Source organism: Mobula birostris, chromosome 13, assembly GCF_030028105.1.
Source record: "Mobula birostris isolate sMobBir1 chromosome 13, sMobBir1.hap1, whole genome shotgun sequence".
Classification (NCBI taxonomy): Eukaryota; Metazoa; Chordata; class Chondrichthyes; order Myliobatiformes; family Myliobatidae; genus Mobula; species Mobula birostris.
This window is the reverse complement of record NC_092382.1, coordinates 108765304-108784383: the sequence shown is the minus strand read 5'-3', so window position 1 is coordinate 108784383 and position 19080 is coordinate 108765304. Positions and strand designations below refer to the sequence as shown.

The following is a 19080-nucleotide window of genomic DNA, read 5'->3' as shown; positions in this document are numbered from 1 at the left end:
ATGAATCTCCCTCCACACCGTCCCGTCACACACTCCCGGGGTCAGACACAGAGTGAATCTCCCTCCACACCGTCCCAACACACACTCCCGGGGTCAGACACAGAGTGAATCTCCCTCCACACCGTCCCATCACACACTCCCGGGGTCAGACACAGACTGAATCTCCGTCCGCACCGTCCCATCACACACTCCCGGGGTCAGACACAGAGTGAATCTCCCTCCGCGCCGTCCCATCACACATTCCCGGGGTCAGACACAGAGTGAATCTCCCTCCGCGCCGTCCCATCACACACGCCCGTGGTCAGACACAGAGTGAATCTCCCTCCACAACGTCCCATCACACACTCCCGTGGTCAGACACAGAGTGAATCTCCCTCCACAACGTCCCATCACATACTCCCGGGGTCAGACACAGAGTGAATCTCCCTCCACACCGTCCCCTCACACACGCCCGTGGTCAGACACAGAGTGAATCTCCCTCCACACCGTTAGTGTTAGTTTTGCCACTTCTACCGGATATCGCTCGCTCGGTACTGAGCATCACTACGTCTCTGTATGTACAAGCCGGTCGTGTGGTTTCACACCAGTTCCGCCTAGTGCAGCAAACTCACCAGCCACTCACAGCCCTTCCTCTCCTCCTCCTCCCTCCTCAGTTCCACGTCGAGTCACAAGCCGATATTATCTCTGAGACAGGCACGCAATTAGAGGCTACAGAAAGACTGAAGTGATGGTGAGTGGTGAAAAGGGGAGAGAAGGAGTAAGTAGGGAGATTCTTTCAGTTTCTAGATCCGTTGTTGTGTTATGGAACTGTGGGGAGAGAGCTTCACTCTGTGTCTGAGCACAGGTTGTGAGCCGGGACGGTGTGGAGGGTGCTTCCATCTGTCTCTGACGCTGGGTATGTGTCATGGGACTGTGAGAGGGCGAATCACTCTGTGTCTGACCACGGGAGTGTGTGATGGGCTGGTGTGGAGGGAGATTCACTCTGTGTCTGAGGCCGGGAGTGTGTGATGGGACAGTGCAGTGGGGGACTCACTCTGTGTATGATTCTGAGTACTGCGAGATGGGATGGTCTGCAGGGAGCTGTACTTGTGTCTGACCCCGGGCGCGGTTGGTCGGACGGTGCCGAGGCCTCTCTGTCTCTCTCACCACTCTCTCTCTCTCTCTCTCTCTCTCACACACACACACACACACACACACTCTCTCTCTCTCTCTCTCTCTCTCTCTCTCACACACTTTCTCACACACACAGCCGATCTCCCGCGCCACCACCCTCTTAGCTATTACCACCATACCCATTTAATTTCACCTCCCCCCTTACTTACTGTGGAGGATGTAACTAACCCGGCTGTCCAGTGGGCGGCCCCTTTCCTGTGATCGAGACTGACGGCCCGGCCACATTTCAGCCCGGTGAATTTTCACTGTGAGCGGGAGGGTGGGAAGGGAGAAAGTAGGGTAGAGAGGGTGGGGAGACACACGAGAAGGCGTCATGAGGAGGGCAGTGAGATAGAAAGGCATAGGAGGGAGAGGTGTAAGCGGAAAAAAGGAGGGGGCTGGGGAGAGGAGCGAAATTGAAGCGGGTTAGAGACATTCCTGGGAGAGAAATCGGGAGATACTGAGCGGAGAGTGAGGGACGCAGAGAGAGAAAATGACAGACAGCAGGTCATGGAGGGTTTTTGAGAGAGCTCCTGGGCTCCGTCTGTTTGGCTGACGTACCTGCTATTTTTATTTTCTGCTGTCTGTATGATCGCCCAGTCAGTGTAACCGCACGCTTTCAAGACTTCTTTGAAATAATGAAAACCCCCCGCTAATGTTCCAATGGGTGTGGTGTGTGAAACTTCAGATACCGATCAGCGTGCGTTGGTTCAAACTTCAATATGTAAACGTCCGCTGTTTTTGCTAAATACTACACGGTCTAAAAATAGCAAACTATTGCTCTGACGTCTTCTCGGAGGGAAGGGGCTGGCTTACTTCGGTGGGTGTTGCGGGTTTGTCCCGGGGCCGTGGTTTCTGGAGCACAGAGGGTCTGAAGCCCCGGCGATAAGCAGAGCAATGGGAGCGCTGACGCTCAAACCAGGAATCACCGGGAGGTTGGGGTTGTGGGGGGTGGTATTCGGTACCAATCTCTCGGACAATGAAGTCTCTGCGTCTGTGACAACATATCCGTCCGCCTTTCTTTCCTTGTTCACTCGTCATCCCTCAATCTTCCCCTTTTTCCATTGCTTTCTCTCTCCCTTCTTCTCTTCCTATGCCATTCCAACTTCTATATTCCTTCTCCCTCAATCGACCCTTCCCTGCATCCCTCCTCTCTCTCTGTAGCGCTTTCTCTTCTCCCTTTCTTCCTTCGACCCCTCCCTGCCCGTTTTTTTTTAATTCTCACTCTCTGTTTCTCCTGCTCGCCCTCTGTTTTCTCAATCTATCCTCTAATTTCTCTCCAAGACTCCACCCCTCCCTATTTTAGCCCCTCTCTCTCCCTGTTCCTTCCCACTTCTCGCCCTCCATTACTTTCATTCCGCTCCCCCTTTCTGACTCCTGTAACCCACGTCTCTCTTTCCGCCAAGCCCTAGCCTTTCCCTCACTCTCGCCTCCCTCTGAATCTCCACACTCTTCCTATTCTTTACTCCGCCACTCTCATCGCTCCAGAATAACCCCCTCTCTCAACCTTAATCTCCCTCTTCCCCAGCACTTCCTCCCCTGCTCTCGGCTCCTCTTTTTATCATTTGCTCATCTGGTGTTTGTTCGGGCGGTCTGACTCCGCTGTCAACACGGGCTGCCTCTGACGACAGTTGCTTCCCCTCGCTGCGCTCAGAGACGCAGAGAATCCGAGACAGGATTAACGACAGCGAGATCTAAATGAATATGCAGCTTGTAAAACTGGACGCATGGTTTCCATCGAGAAGAGAGAGGGGCGGAGACGGAGGAAAGGAATTTCAATCTCTTTCTGTCCCCAGGAATGGGTACTGGGACAGGGTGGAGTGAGCTTCACTCTGTCTCAGGAAAGGACGGTGTGATAGGACGGTGTGGACGGAACAGAACTCTGTGTCTGACCCTGGGCATGTGTGATGGCACCATGCAGAGGGAACTTCGCCCTGAGTCTGAACACAAGACTGTGTGATGGGACGGTGTGGAGGGAGCTTCGTTATGTGTCTGACCCTGGAAGTTTGTGATGGGAGGGTGTGGAGGGAGCTTCACTCTGTGTCTGACCCCAGGAGAGTGTGATGAGATGGTGTCGAGGGATATTCACTCTGTGTCTGAACCCGTGAGTGCGTGATTGGACGGGCTGCAGGGAGCTTCACTCTGTGTCTGACCACCGGACTGTTGTTCGCACGGTGCAGGGGCTCTCTCTCTCTTCCTCTCGCTCTCTCTCACGCACACACAGACACACACACACACACACACACACACACACACACACACACCCATAAAGCCGCTGCAGCACATCGCCTCCCGCACCACCGCCCTCTTAGTCACGACGCTCTCCGCGTTTATTTCCGTAGCCCCATTTCCTCTCAGCTCCACCTTACTTACTGTGGAGGATATAACGAATCCGGCTGCCCAGTGGGCGGCTCCTCTCCTGGGAACGGGACAGACGGCCTGGTCACATTTCAGTACGGTGAACGTTTACTGTGAGCGGCAGAGAGTGGGAAGGGATAAAGGAGGGTAGAGCGTGTGGAGAGATAGAAAGAGAATGTTTCGTGAGGAGGGCGGTGAGATTGAAAGGGATCCGGAGAGAGAGCAGAGTGAGGCAGGGAGCTGGAGAAGGGAGTGATATTGAAGCGGGATAGATACACTGATTGAAGTGGCCGTTGTCAGATCTGAGATAGAAAGGATTCGCAGGTTTTTTCCGTTTTTTTTAAAGGGCCAGCCATTTGGGAGCGGAAGAGCTGAAGACAGCCGGTCAGCGAGCGCGTTTTAAAAGAAGTTTCGTCTAGCGAAGCGGCCATCTTCGTATCTTCCATCGTCGGAGTGGACTGAGTCAGAGTTAGACGGCTTTGGCTCAACAGGCTTCGACGAGAACAGGCAGAGGCGAGGGGAGGTTCAGGTAAGTTGTTGTTGTTGTTGTTGTTGTTGTTGTTGCTATTGTTGTTTTTTTATCTCATTAGATGTCTCTTTTAACTAGTATGTTTGGAGAGAATGTCAGGCAGGATGTTGGAATGCTCCTCCTGCAGGTTGTGGAAAGTCAGGGTGACCTCTGGTGTCCCTGACAACGACACCTGAAAGAATTGCATCCAGCTGCAGTTCCTAAACAAACCGGATTACGGAACTGAAACGGGAGCTGGACGACCTCCGGATCATTCGGGAGAATGAGGTGTTTATAGACAGAAGCTTCAGGAAGGTAGTTACGCCAAAGGAGCAGTGCGCAGGAAATTGGTTACCGTCAGGCTAGGGAGGCGGAAAGGACAGGAAGCGCAGGGTTCCCCTGTGGTCATTTCCCTCAACAACAAGTACAGACGTTTGTATACCGATTTGTTGACTTACCTGGGACAAGCTGCGACAGCCGGATCTCTGGCATTGAGTCTGGCTCTGCAGTGCAGAAGGGAGGGTGGAAGAAGAGGAGAGCGGTAGTGATAGGGGACTCGATAGTTAGAGGTACAGACAGGAGATTCTGTGGCCGTGGCAGGGACTCCGGGATGGTTTGATGCCTCTTGGAAGCCATGTTCAGGAATGTCTCTGACGCCTGCATAGCATTCTGAAATGGCAGGGTGATCAGCCAGATATTATGGTGCCAATGACGTAGGAGGAAACAGCGAAGAGGTCCTGAAGAGTGAGTATCGAGAGCTTGGTAGGAAGTTAAACAGCAAGATCTCGAGGGTGATAATCTCGGATCTGGGAATATATATCCAAAAATCCCTAAAATTTGTGGGACAGGTAGATAGGGTAGTAAAGATACCTAATGGTGCATTGCCCTTTGTAAATCAAAGTACTGAGCACAGGAGTTGGACTGTTATGGTGAGGTTGTATAAGACATTGGTGAGGCCGCATTTGGAGTATAGTGTGCAGTTTTGATCACCTAATTACAGGAAGGTCATTAATAAGGTTGAACGAGTGCAGAGAAGGTTTACGAAGATGCTGCCGGGACTTGAGAAACTCAGTTTCAGAGAAAGGTTGAATAGGCTGGGACATTATTCTCTGTGCGTAGAAAAAGGGGAGATTTGATAGAGGAATCTAACATTATGATGGGTATAGATAGAGTGACTGCAAGCAGGCTTTTATCACTGAGGCTAGGGGAGAAAAAAAACAGACGATATGTGTTGTGGGATGGGGGAAGAGTTTAAAGGGAACATTGCGGGGAGGGGCTTCTTCACACAGAGGAGGTGGGAGTGTGGAATGAGCTGCCAGATGAAGTGGTAAATGCGGTTACACTTTTAACTTTGAAGATAAACTTGGGATGGTACATGGATGAGAGGCGTATGGAGGGATATGGTCCAGATGCAGATCAGTGGGACCAGGCATAAAAATGGTCCGGCAGAGCCAAGAAGGGCCAAAGGGCCTGTTTCTGTGCTCTAATGTTCTATGGATCTATTGTTCGATGGAAGGAGCTTCACACTGTGCCTGACCCCGGGAGTGTGTGATGTGACGGTGCGGAGGGAGCTTCACTCTGTTTCTGACCCCGGGAGTGTGTGATGTGACGGTGCGGAGGGAGATTCACTCTGTTTCTGACCCCGGGAGTGTGTGATGTGACGGTGCGGAGAGAGATTCACACTGTGCCTGACCCCGGGAGTGTGTGATGGGACGGTGCGGGGGGAGATTCACTCTGTTTCTGACCCCGGGAGTGTGTGATGTGACGGTGCGGAGGGAGATTCACTCTGTTTCTGACCCCGACAGTGTGTGATGTGACGGTGCGGGGGGAGATTCACTCTGTGTCTGGACCCGGGAGTGCCTGACGGAGCGGCGTGGAGGGAGCTTCTCTCTGTGTGTCTTTGTGAGTGTGTGATGGGAAAGTGCGGAGGGAGTTTCACTCTGCCCGGAATTGTGTGATGGGACGGTGTGCCGTGAACTTCACTCTGTCTCTGTTCCCGGGAGTTCGTGATGGGACAGTGTGGAGGGAGCTTCACTCTGTGCTTGACCTCGGCAGTGTGTGATGGAATGGCGTGGAGGGAAATTCTCTCTCTGTCTAACTACGTGAGTGTGTGATGCACCAAGTTTACAGCAGAGGAAGCCGCGAAGAACAGATTACCCTTCATAGACTATTGAATGTTTAACGAACAAAATGGCTATGTGGACATTGAAGTTTACAGGAAACCAACGCACGCTGATCGGTATCTACGGCTTGACTCTCATTTCCCTTGGAGGGAGCTTCGCTCTGTGTCTGACCCGGGGAGTGTGTGATGGGACGGTGTGGAGAGAGATTCACTCCGTGTCTCACCCCCGGAGTGTGTGATGGGACGGTGTGGAGAGAGATTCACTATGTCTGACTCCGGGAGAGTGTTTGACTGTTCATTCTGCCGATGCCGAGGTACCTCTCTCTCTCTCTCTCTCTCTCTCTCTCTCTCTCTCTCTCTCTCTCTCTCTCTCTCTCTCTCTCTCTCTCTCTCTCTCTCTCTCTCTCTCTCTCTCTCTCTCTCTCCTCTCTCTCTCTCTCTCTGTCTCCCTCTCTCTCATTCACACATACACACACGCACACACACACAGCTGCTCCAGCACGTCGCCACGCACACTACCAGCCCCTTCGCCAAATACTCCACACACCCCTCATTTCCAACATCCCGCTTCTTTTTCCCTCTCTGTGTGCGCGGACGTGAAAGGGCAGAGTGAATGTTGTGTTCAGTGGGTGTGGGGACAGAAAGAGAAGGCTTAGTGAGGAGGGAAGTGAGATTGAAAGGTACACGGCCAGAGGGGTAGAGAGAGGGAGGGAGAGCGAGAGAGTGTGAAACTCAAGCGGAATAGGTACATTCATGGGGATAGATGGGGAGGCAGTGACTTTTGCAGAGAGCGAAAGGGATAGACAGAAGGTCATGGAGGGTGTTTGAAATAGCTCCTGAAATCCCTCTTTTAGGCTGACGTCCCTGTTATTGTTTTGCTGTCTTGATGAAGAACCAGTCAGAGTAGCCGCACGCTTTCAAGACTTCTCTCAAATACTGATAACGCCCAAGTTATATTCTAATTGGAAATGAGAGTCAAACAGTAGGTACAGATCAGCGTGCGAATGGTTTCCTGTAAACTTCAATGTCCACATACCCGTTCTTTTTTTTTTTTGTTAAACACTGCACAGTCTAAAAATGGCAATCTGTTTTCCGCGACCTTTCCGGTGTAAATTTGGTGCAGATTGGAGAGAGAGAGAGAGAGAGAGAGAGACTGTGAGGAGTTATTTCACTCGGGGGTGGGGGTTCGCTTGCTTGGTTGGGTGTTGGGTGTTTGTACCTGGGGATACAATTCTCCCGGATAATAGGTGTTCTGCATGAGTGACATATACATCTCCGTCATTTGCTCCTTCTTCGCTCATTGCAATTCTCTCTAATCATCTTCTTGCACTCCCTTCTCCCGCCCTTCTCATTCTATCTCCCTCCATCGTCCCTCCCCTGCATCCCACCTCCCTCTCTGTGGCACTCTCTCTCCTCCCTCCCATGTTCTTCGCCCCCTCCATGTCCTTTTCTCTCTCGCTTTCTCCCTTCTTTACCCGTCAGCTCACCCTCACATTATTCCCTCTGTCCGCTAATTTCTCTTCAAATATCCCGGGCTTTTTCCCCCCTCTCTTTAAACATTCTCTCCCACATACGACCCTCCCCCTCTTTCTTTTCCCTCCACTTTTATAGTCCCCTGTCACCCAGTTCATTCTCTCGAACTCCCCCAAATCTCTCTCATCCTCCTCTCCCCCTCTTTCTCCCTTCTCTCACAACTCCTCCCCCCGCCACTGACAACTCTCGAGAACACCCGCTCTCACACCTTCAACCTTCGTCCTGCCCGGCACATCCGGTCCCTGCTCCTGGCCTCTCTCTTTATTATCCCTTCATCTGGTGTTTGCTGGTGTCGGTCTGACCCCCTGTAAAAACGGGCTTCCTCTGACAACGGTCGCTTACCCTATCAGAGCTGAGAACTCAGAAAATTCTCGACGGGATGGACGACAGGGAGACATACATGAATGTGAAGATCACAAACACGGACTCACGGTCTCCATCCCGAGGTGAGTGGGGCAGAAGGAGGGATAGAGGGAGTTTCACTGTGTGTCTGAGCTCAGGTGTGTGTGATGGGACTGTGTGGAGGGAGGGTCTGTCTGTCTCTGACCCCGGGAGTGTAAGATGGGACTGTGTGGACGGAGTTTTACTCTGTGTCTGACCCCGGGAGTGTGTGACGTGACTGCGTGGAGGGAGATTTACTCCCTGTCCGAGCCCGGGTGTGTGTGTGATGGGACGGTGTGGAAGGGGCTCCACTCCGAGTCTGACCCCGGGAGTGTGTGATGAGACGGTGTTGAGGGAGCCTCACTCTGTGTCTGACCCCGGGAGTGTGTGATGGGCCAGTGTGGAGGGAGATCCACACTGTGTCTCACCCGGGAGTGTGTGCTGGGTCGGTGGGAAGGTAGATTCACTCTGTGTCTCACCCCGGGAGCGTGTGATGAGACGGGGTGGAGAGAGATTCACTCTGTGTCTGACCGCGGAAGTGTGTGATGGTATGGTGTGGAGGGAGATTCATTCTGAGTTTCATCACGGGAATGTGCGATGGGACGGTGTGGAGTGAGCTCCATTATGTGTCTGACCCCGGGAATGTGTGACAGGACGGTGTGGAGGGAGTTTCACTCTGTGTGTGATCCCGACAGTTAGCGATGGGACGGTGTGGATAGAGATTCTCTGCGTGTCTGATCTCGGGAGTGTTTGATGGGACGGTGTGGAGGGAGATTCACTCTGTGTCGGATCCCGGGTTTGGAGATGGGAAGGTATGGAGGGAGATTCACTCTGTGTCTGACCCCGGGAGTGTGTGATGGGCCGGTGTGGAGGGATATTCTTTCTGTGTTTGACCCCCGGGGCCACTCTGTGTCTCACCCGGGAGCGTGGGCTGGGATGGTGTGGAGGGAACTTCACTCTGTGTCTGACCTCGGCAGTGTGTGATTGGACGTTGTGGAGGAAGCTTCACTCTGTGTCTGAACGCGGGAGTGTGTGATGGGACGGTGTTGAGGGAGATTCACTCTGTGTCTGACCCCGGGAGTGTGTGATGGGACGGTGTTGAGGGAGATTCACTCTATGTCTGATCCCGGGAGTGTGTGATGGGACCTTGTGGAGGAAGCTTCACTCTGTGTCTGATCCCGGGAATTTGTGATGGAACAGTGTGGAGGGAGATTCACTCTGTGTATGATCGAGAGTACTGTGAGATGGGACGGTCTGCATTTAGCTGTGCTTGCGTCTGAACCCGGGTGTGGTTGGTCGGATGGTGCCGAGGGCCGAGGGCTCTCTCTCTCTCTCTCTCTCTCTCTCTTTCACTCTCTCTCTCTCTCTCTCTCTCTCTCTCTCTCTCTCTCTCTCTCTCTCTCTCTCTCTCTCTTTCTCTCTCTCTCTCTCTCTTTCTTTCTTTCACACACACACACACAGCCGATCCAGCACATAACCTCCCGCACCACCACCCTCTTAGCTATTATCCTCACACCCATTTCCTTTCACCTCCCCCCTTACTTACTGTGGAAGATGTAAGTAATCTGGCTGTAGAGTGCGCGGCGCCTTTCCTGTGAACGGGACTGACGGCCTGGTCACATTTCAGTCCGGTGAACGGTCAGTGTGAGCGGGAGGGTGGGAAGGGAGAAAGTAGGGTAGAGAGGGTGGGGAGACAAAAGAGAAGGCGTCATGAGGAGGGCAGTGAGATAGAAAAGCATAGCAGGGAGAGGGGTACGAGGGAAAAGGAGGGGGCTGTCGAGAGGAGCGAAATTGAAGCGGGTTAGAGACATTCATGGGAGAGAAATCGGGAGATAGTGAGCGGAGAGTGAGGGAAGCAGAGAGAGAAAATGAAAGACAGCAGGTAATGGAGGGTTTTTGAGAGCTCCTGGGCTCCGTCTGTTTGGCTGACGTCCCTGCTATTTTTATTTTCTGTTGTCTGTATGGCCGGTCAGTCAGTGTAACCGCACGCTTTCAAGACTTCTTTGAACTAATGAAAACCCCCCGCTAAAGTTCCAATGGGTGCAGTGTGGAAACTTCAGATACTGATCAGCGTGCGTTGGTTCAAACTTCAATATCTAAACGTCCGCTTTTTTGGCTAAATACTACACGGTCTAAAAATGGCAAACTATTGCTCTGACGTCTTCTCGGATGGAAGGAGCTGGCTTACTTCGGTGGGTGTTGCTGGTTTGTCCCCGGGCCGTGGTTTCTGGAGCACAGAGGGTCTGAAGCCCCGGCGATAAGCAGAGCAATGGGAGCGCTGACGCTCAAACCAGGAACCAGCTGGAGGTTGGGGTTGTGGGGGGTGGTGTTCGGTACAAATGTCTCGGACAATAAAGTCTCTGCATCTCTGACAACATATCCGTCCGCCTTTCAATCCTTGTTCACTCGTCATCCCTCAATCTTTCCCTTCTTCCATTGCTTTCTCTCTCCCTTCTTCTCGTCCAATGTCATTCCAACTTCTATATTCCTTCTCCCTCAATCGACCCTTCCCTGCATCCCTCCTCCCTCTCTGTGGTGCTTTCTATTCTGCCTTTCTTCCTTCGCCCCCTCTCTGTCCGTTTTATTTATTCTTATCTCTGTTTCTCCTGCTCGCCTTCCATTTTCTCACTCTATCCCCTAATTTTTCTCCAAGACTCCACCGTCCCTATTTTAACCCCTCTCTCTCCCCCTTCCCTCCCACTTCTCGCCCTCCATTCCTTCATTCCGCTCCCCCTTTCTGACTCCTGTGTCCCAGGTCTCTCTTTCCGCCAAGCCCTAACCTTTCCCTCACTCTCCCCTCACTCTAAATCTCTACACTCTCCGTATTCTTCACCCCGCCACTCTCATCTCTCCAGACCACCCCCTCTCTCACCCTCAATCTCTCTCTTCCCCCCCTCACAGCTGCTGTCTTTATCAGCGGCTCAGGTGCTGTTGGTTTGTGTCGATCAACAAGGGCTTCCTCTGACAACGGTTTCTTCCCCTCCCCCTCACTGAGCTCAGAGACGCAGAGAATCCGAGACAGGATTGACGACAGCGAAACTTACATGAATGTGCAGCTCGTAAAACCGGACTCATCGCCACAATCGAGAAGTGAGAGGGGCAGAGATGGAGGGAGAGACTTCTAATTTCTTTCTGACTTCAGGAATGGGTAATGGGACAGGGTGGAGGGAGTTTCACTCTGTGTCTGACAGCGGGAATGTGTAACGGGACAATGTGGAGTGAGCTTCACTCTGTCTCAACAAAGGGCAGTGTGATGGGACGTTGTGGACGGAACTGGACTCTGTGTCTGACCCTGGGCGTGTGTGATGGCACCATGCAGAGGGAGCTTCACCCTGTGTCTGAACACAGGACTGTGTCATGGGACGGCGTGGAGGGAGTTTCACTCTGTGTCTGAACCCGGGACTGTGCGATGGGACGGCGTGGAGGAAGATTCACTCTGTGTCTGACCCCGGGGGAGTTGTTCGGACGGTGCAAGGGCTCAAGGGCTCTCTCTCTCTCTCTCTCTCTCTCTCTCTCTCTCTCTCTCTCTCTCTCTCTCTCTCTCTCTCCCTCTCTCTCTCTCGACCACACACACACACAAGGCCGCCGCAGCACTTCGCCTCCCGCACCACCACCCCCTTAGCCACTACGCTCGCCGGCCCCACCTTTATTTCAAAAGTCCCTATTTCCTTTCACTTCCCCATTACTTAATGAAGAAGATGTACCGAAGTGGGCGGCTCCTTTCCTGGAAACAGAACAGACGGCCCGGTCATATTTCAATCAGGTGACCATTTACTGTGAGCGGGAGAGAGTGGGAAGGGATAAAGGAGGGTAGAGCGTGTGGAGAGATAGAAAGAGGATGCTTCTTCAGTAAGGCATTGAGATTTAAAGGGCACCGGAGAGAGGGCAGAGAGCTGGGGGAGCTAGAGAGAGGAGCGAAATTGAAGCGGGATACGTACATTCATCGAAGTGGCCGTTGTCAGATCTGAGATAGAAAGGATTCGCAAACTTTTCCGTTTTTTTTTTAAAGGGCCAACCAATTGGGAGCGGAGGAGCTGAAGACAGCCGGTCGGCTAGCAAGCTTTAAAAGAATATTCTTCTAGCGAAGCGGCCATCTTCGTAGCTGCTATCGTCGGAGTCGACAGCGTCAGAGCTAGACGGTTTTGGCTCAACAGGCTTCGGCGAGAACAGGCAGAGGCGAGGGTAGGTTCCCTAAGTTGTTGTTGTTGTTTTTATTTTTCTCATTAGATTTGTTTTTTTTTAACTAGCAAGTTTAGAGAGAATGTCAGACAGGATGTTGGAATGCTGCTCTTGCAGGATGTGGGAAGTCAGGGAGACCTCTGGTGTCCCTGACAAAGATACCTGCAAGAAGTGCATTTAGCTGCAGCTCCTAAAAAAACGCGTTGGGGAACTGGAACGGGAGCTGGGTGACCTCCGGATCATTCGGGAGAATGAAGTGTTTATAGACAGTAGCTTCAGGGAGGTAGTTACGCCAAAGGAGCAGTGCGCAGGAAATTGGGTTAGCGTCAGGTGAGGGAAGGGGAAAGTGCAAGCAGAGTATGGTTCCCCTGCAGCCATTCCTCTCAACAACAAGTAAACCGATTTGGTGACTTACCTGGGACAAGCTGCGATAGCCGGATCTCTGGCACTGAGTCTGGTTCTGCAGTGCAGAAGGGAGGGTGGATGAAGAGGAGAGCGGTAGTGATAGAAACATAGAAACATATAAACTAGGTGCAGAAGTAGGCAATTCGGCCCTTCGAGCCTGCACCGCCATTTATTATGATCATGGCTGATCATCCAACTCAGAATCCCGCCCCAGCCTTCCCTCCATACACCCTGATCCCCGAAGCCACAAGGGCCATAGCTAACTCCCTCTTAAATATAGCCAATGAACTGGCCTCAACTGTTTCCTGTGGCAGAGAATTCCACAGATTCATCATTCTCTGTGTTAAGAAGTTTTTCCTAATCTCGGTTCTAAAAGGCTTCCCCTTTATCGTCAAACTGTGACCCCTCATTCTGTACTTCCCCAACATCGGGAACAATCTTCCTGCATCTAGCTTGTTCAATCCCTTTAGGATTTTATACGTTTCAATCAGATCCCCCCTCAATCTTCTAAATTCCAACGAGTACAAGCCCAGTTCATCCAGTTTTTCTTCATATGAAAGTCCTGCCATCCCAGGAATCAATCTGGTGAACCTTCTTTGTACTCGCTCTATGGCAAGGATGTCCTTCCTCAGATTAGGGGACCAAAACTGCACACAATACTCCAGGTGTGGTCTCACGAAGGCCTTGTACAACTGCAGTAGTACCTCCCTGCTCCTGTACTCGAATCCTCTCGCTATAAATGCCAGCATACCATTCGCCTTTTTCACCGCCTGCTGTACCTGCATGCCCACTTTCAATGACTGGTGTACAATGACACCAGGTCTCGTTGCACCTCCCCTTTTCCTAATCGGCCACCATTCAGATAATAATCTGTTTTCCTATTTTTGCCACCAAAGTGGATAACTTCACATTTATCCACATTAAATTGCATCTGCCATGAATTTGCCCACTCACCCAATCTATCCAAGTCACCCTGCATCCTCTTAGCATCCTCCTCACAGCTAACACTGCCCCCCAGCTTCGTGTCATCCGCAAACTTGGAGATGCTGCACTTAATTCCCTCATCCAAGTCATTAATATATATTGTAAACAACTGGGGTCCCAGCACTGAGCCTTGCGGTACCCCATTAGTCACTGCCTGCCATTCTGAAAAGGTCTCGTTTATTCCCACTTTTTGCTTCCTGTTTGCTAACCAATTCTCTATCCACATCAATACCTTACCGCCAACACCGTGTGCTTTAAGTTTGCACACTAATCTCCTGTGTGGGACCTTGTCAAAAGCCTTTTGAAAATCCCAATATACCACATCCACTGGCTCTCCCCTATCCACTCTACTAGTTACATCCTCAAAAAATTCTATGAGATTCGTCAGACATGATTTTCCTTTCACAAATCCATGCTGACTTTGTCCGATGATTTCACCGCTTTCCAAATGTGCTGTTATCACATCTTTGAAAACTGACTCCAGCAGTTTCCCCAACACCGACGTTACGCTAACCGGTCTATAATTCCCCGGTTTCTCTCTCCCCCTTTTTAAAAAAGTGGGGTTACATTAGCCACGCTCCAATCCTCAGGAACTAGTCCAGAATCTAAAGAGTTTTGAAAAATTATCACTAATGCATCCACTATTTCTTGGGCTACTTCCTTAAGCACGCTGGGATGCAGACCATCTGGCCCTGGGGATTTATCTGCCTTCAATCCCTTCAATTTACCTAACACCACTTCCATACTAACATGTATTTCGCTCAGTTCCTCCATCTTACTGGACCCTCTGTCCCCTACTATTTCTGGAAGATTATTTATGTCCTCCTTAGTGAAGACAGAACCAAAGTAATTATTCAATTGGTCTGCCATGTCCTTGCTCCCCATAATCAGTTCACCTGTTTCTGTCTGTAGGGGACCTACATTTGTCTTTACCAGTTTTTTTTTCCTATTTTACATATCTATGAAAGCTTTTACAGTCAGTTTTTATGTTCCCTGCTAGTTTTCTCTCATAATCTTTTTACCCCTTCCTAATTAAGCCCTTTGTCCTCCTCTGCTGAACTCTGAATTTCTCCCAGTCCTCAGGTGAGCCACTTTTTCTGGCTAATTTGTATGCTTCTTCTTTGGAATTGATACTATCCCTAATTTCTCTTGTCAGCCACGGGTGCACTGCCTTCCTTGACTTATTCTTTTGCCAAACTGGGATGAACAATTGTTGTAGTTCATCCATGCAACCTTTAAATGCTTGCCATTGCATATCCACCGTCAATCCTTTAAGTGTCATTTGCCAGTCAATCTTACCTAATTCACGTCTCATACCTTCAAAGTTACCCCTATTTTAAGTTCAGAACCTTTGTTTCTGAATTAACTATCTCACTCTCCATCTTAATGAAGAATTCCGCCATATTATGGTCACTCTTACCCAAGGGGCCTCTCACGACAAGATTGCTAATTAACCCTTCCTCATTGCTCAAACCCAGTCCAGAATAGCCTGTTCTCTAATTGGTTCCTCGACATGTTGGTTCAAAAAACCATCTCTCATACATTCCAAGAAATCCTCTTCCTCAGCACCTTTACCAATTTGGTTCACCCAATCTACATGTAGATTGAAGTCACCCATTATAACCGCTGTTCCTTTATTGCACACATTTCTAATTTCCTGTTTAATACCATCTCCGACCTCACTACTACTGTTAGGTGGCCTGTACACAACTCCCACCAGCGTTTTCTGCCCCTTAGTGTAACGCAGCTCTACCCATATCGATTCCACATCTTCCCGGCTTATGTCCTTCCTTTCTATTGCGTTAATCTCATCTTTAACCAGCAACGCCACCCCACCTCCTTTTCTTTCATGTCTATCCCTCCTGAATATTGAATATCCCTAAATGCTGAGCTCCCATCCTTGGTCACCCTGGAGCCATGTCTCTGTGATCCCAACTATATCATAATCATTAATAACAATCTGCACTTTCAATTCATCCACCTTATTACGAATGTTCCTTGCATTGACACACAAAGCCTTCAGGCGCTCTTTTACAACTCTCTTAGACCTTATACAGTTATGTTGGAAAGTGGCCCTGGATTTGTCGGCCTGCCGCTTTTACTTTTCTCCTTATTACTTTTTGCTTCCTCTCTCACTTTACACCCCTCTGTCTCTCTGCACTCGTTCCCATCCCCCTGTTGTGAACTAACCTCCTCTCGCCTAGCCTCTTTAATTTGATTCCCACCCCACAACCATTCTAGTTTAAAGTCACCTCAGTAGCCCTCGCTAATCTCCCTGCCAGGATATTGCTCCCCCTAGGATTCAAATGCAACCCGTCCTTTTGTACAGGTCACACCTGCGCCAAAAGAGGTTCCAATGATCCAAAAACTTGAATCCCTGCCCCCTGCTCCAATCCCTCAGCCACGCATTTATCCTCCACCTCATCGAATTCCTACTGTCACTGTCGCGTGGCACAGGCAGTAATCCCGAGATTACTACTTTTGCGGTCCTTTTTCTCAACTCCCTTCCTAGCTCCCTATATTCTCCTTTCAGGACCTCATCCCTTTTCCTACCTATGTCGTTGGTACCTATATGTACCACGACCTCTGGCTTCTCACCCTCTCACTTCAGGATGTCTTGAACACGATCAGAAATATCCCGGACCCTGGCACCAGGGAGGCAAACTACCATCCGGGTCTCTGGACTGCGTCCACAGAATCGCCTATCTGACCCCCTTACTATCGAGTCCCCTATCACAACTGCCCTCTTCTTCTTTGCCCTACCCTTCTCAGCTACAGGGCCAGACTCTGTGCCGGAGGCACGGCCACTGTCGCTTCCCCCGGTAAACTGTTCCCCCCCCCCAACAGTACTCGAACAGGAGTACCTATTGTTAAGGGGCACAGCCACCGGGGTACTCTCTATTACCTGACTCTTGCCCTTCCCCCTCCTAACCGTGAACCACTTGTCTGCCTCCCGTGGCCCCGGTGTGACCACCTGCCTATAACTCCTCTCCATCAACTCCTCACTCTCCCTGACCAGACGAAGGTCATCGAGCTGCAGCTCCAGTTCCGTAACGCCGTCCCTTAGGAGCTGCATCTCGATGCACTTGGCGCAGATGTAGACGTCCGGGAGGCTTGGAGACTCCAGGGCCTCCCACATCCGACACCGAGAACAACAAACTGCCCTCACACTCATACTGCCCCTCTCCTCAAATAACAACTGAAAATGAATGCCAAACCTTCCTCGCCTCGCCCGTTTCCGCCTAAGCCCATTGAGCCGAAGCCCTTAAGTCTTCACTCTGCTCCGGGCTCCCTCCGCCGCCCGCAAACTACGCTGCCTGCTCTATGAGGCTCTGTTCCTTTTAAATCTGCCGCGCTGCACTGCCCGACGTCACACGCCTGCGCAGTCCCGCCTCTCTGAACGCCGTTGGAGAAAAAAAAAACGAAAATTTCAAAAATATCTTTCTCGGCACTCCCACTCCGACTCTCAGACTTCCTTCTTCGAATCAAACCCGAAGCAGGACTTCTGCCCTTTTAAATCTGCCGCGCTGCACTGCCCAACGTCACACGACTGCGCAGTCCCGCCTCTCTGAACGCCGATAGGGGACTCGATAGTTAGAGCTACAGACAGGAGATTCTGTGGTCGTGGCAGAGACTCCCGGATGGCTTGATGCCTCCCGGATGCCCAATGACGTAGGAGGAAAGAGCGAAGAGGTCCTGAAGAGTGACAATAGAGAGCTTGGTAGGAAGTAAAACAGCAAGACTTCGAGGGTGATAATCTCGGATTATCACTCTATCTCATCAAAATAATGATGGGTATAGATAGAGTGAATGCAAGCAGGCTTTTTCCACTGAGGCAAGGGGAGAGAAAAAAAAAACAGAGGACATGGGTTAAGGGTGAAGGGGAAAAAGTTTAAAGGGAACATGGGGGGTGGTGCTTCTTCACACAGAGAATGGTGGGAGTGTGGAATGAGCTGCCAGATGAAGTCGTGAATGCGGGCTCATTTTTAACTTTTGAGATAAACTTGGACAGGTACATGAATGAGAGGTGTATGGACGGATATGATCCAGATGCAGGTCAGTGGGACTAGGCAGAAAAAAAAAATGGTCCGGCACAACCAAGAAGGGCCAAAAGGCCTGATTCTGTGCTCTAATGTTCTATGGATCTATGGTTCGATGGAGGGAGATTCACACTGTGTCCAGTCCCGGGAGAGTGTGACGGAACGGTATGCAGCCAGCATTAGTCTGTGTATCTTCTTGGCAGTGTGCGAAAAGACACTGTTGACAAAGCTTTACTCTGTGTCTGACCTCGGGAGTGTAAGAAGAGACAGTGTGGACTGAACATCACTCTGTGTCTGAAGCCGGGAGTGTGTGATGGGACGGTTTGGGGGTAGCTTCACTCTGTGTCTGAAGCCGGGAGTGTGTGATGGGACGGTTTGGGGGTAGCTTCACTCTGTGTCTGACCTCGGGAGTGTGTGATGGGGCCGTGTGGATAGAAGTTTACTCGGAGTCTGAACTGCTGAGCGCTTGACGGAGAGGCGTGGAGGGAGCGTCTCTCTCTGTGTCTTCGTGAGCGTGTGATGGGAAAGTGCGGAGGGAATTTCACTCTGCCGGGATTGTGTGATGGGACGGTGTGCTGTGAGCTTCACTTTGTGTCCGTTCCAAGGAGTTCGTGATGTGACAGTGTGGAGGGAGCTTCACTCTGTGTCTGTGTGTCTGATCCCGGGAGTGTTTGAGTGTTTTTTTCTGACGATGCCGAGGCTCGCTCACTCTCTCTCTCTCTCTCTCTCTCTCTCTCTCTCTCTCTCTCTCATACACACACACACACACACACACACACACACACACACACACACACACACAGATACACACAGCCGCTCCAGCACATCGCCGCGCACACCACCACCCGCTTCGCCAACTCCCTCCTCATTTCCAAAACCCACTTCTCCTTTCGCCTCCGCCCTTCCTGACTGTGGAGAATGTAACCGATCCCAACTGTTCAGCGTGCGGCACTTTTTCCTGGAAACGACCCCGTCACATTTCCGTGAAGTGAAAGCTCAGTGTCAGCGGAGAGAGAGAGGGAAGAAAGAAAGTGGGTTAGTGTAGGTGGGGAGACAGAAAGAGAAGGCTTAGTGAAGGGGGGAATGAGATAGAAATGTTTAGGGAGAGAGAGGGAGGGAGCGGTAGAGATCTGCGAAATTAAAGCTGGATAGATACACTAATGACTGATAGACAGGGAAGGAGTGGTTTGATGTCGGCCAAGTCAGTGTCGGCACACGCTTTCAAGACATCTCTGAAAAACTGATATTAGCTGAATTATTTTGTAATTGGAGATCAGCGTCAAGCCACAGATACCGCTCAGTCTGCGCTGTTTACGTGTAAACTTCAATAGCCACATGTTTATTTTATTTGTTAAACACTGCATACTCTAAAATAAAAAGCTATCTGTTTTTGGCGGATTCTTCTGGTGTAAATTTGG

The 19080-nt window shown here is 50.8% G+C and overlaps 1 protein-coding gene across 9 annotated transcripts in view; it reads left to right on the top strand.

Annotated features, from left to right (window-relative positions):
• The first annotated feature begins 652 nt into the window (after window positions 1–652).
• The window catches only part of LOC140207325 (C-type lectin domain family 7 member A-like), a 47531-nt gene continuing 29103 nt past the window's right edge, over window positions 653–19080 (top strand). For 3 of the 9 annotated variants that reach the window (XM_072275841.1, XM_072275833.1, XM_072275838.1), the window contains exons 1-2: window positions 3264–4039; window positions 12064–12236. The gene's annotated coding sequence lies outside the window, so the exon portion shown is untranslated. Of the gene's footprint in view, window positions 731–3263; window positions 4040–4585; window positions 4763–7866; window positions 8120–11157; window positions 11818–12063; window positions 12237–19080 lie in introns of those variants that run through there. The other 6 variants (XM_072275834.1, XM_072275835.1, XM_072275839.1 and 3 more) reach the window with 6 other exon arrangements.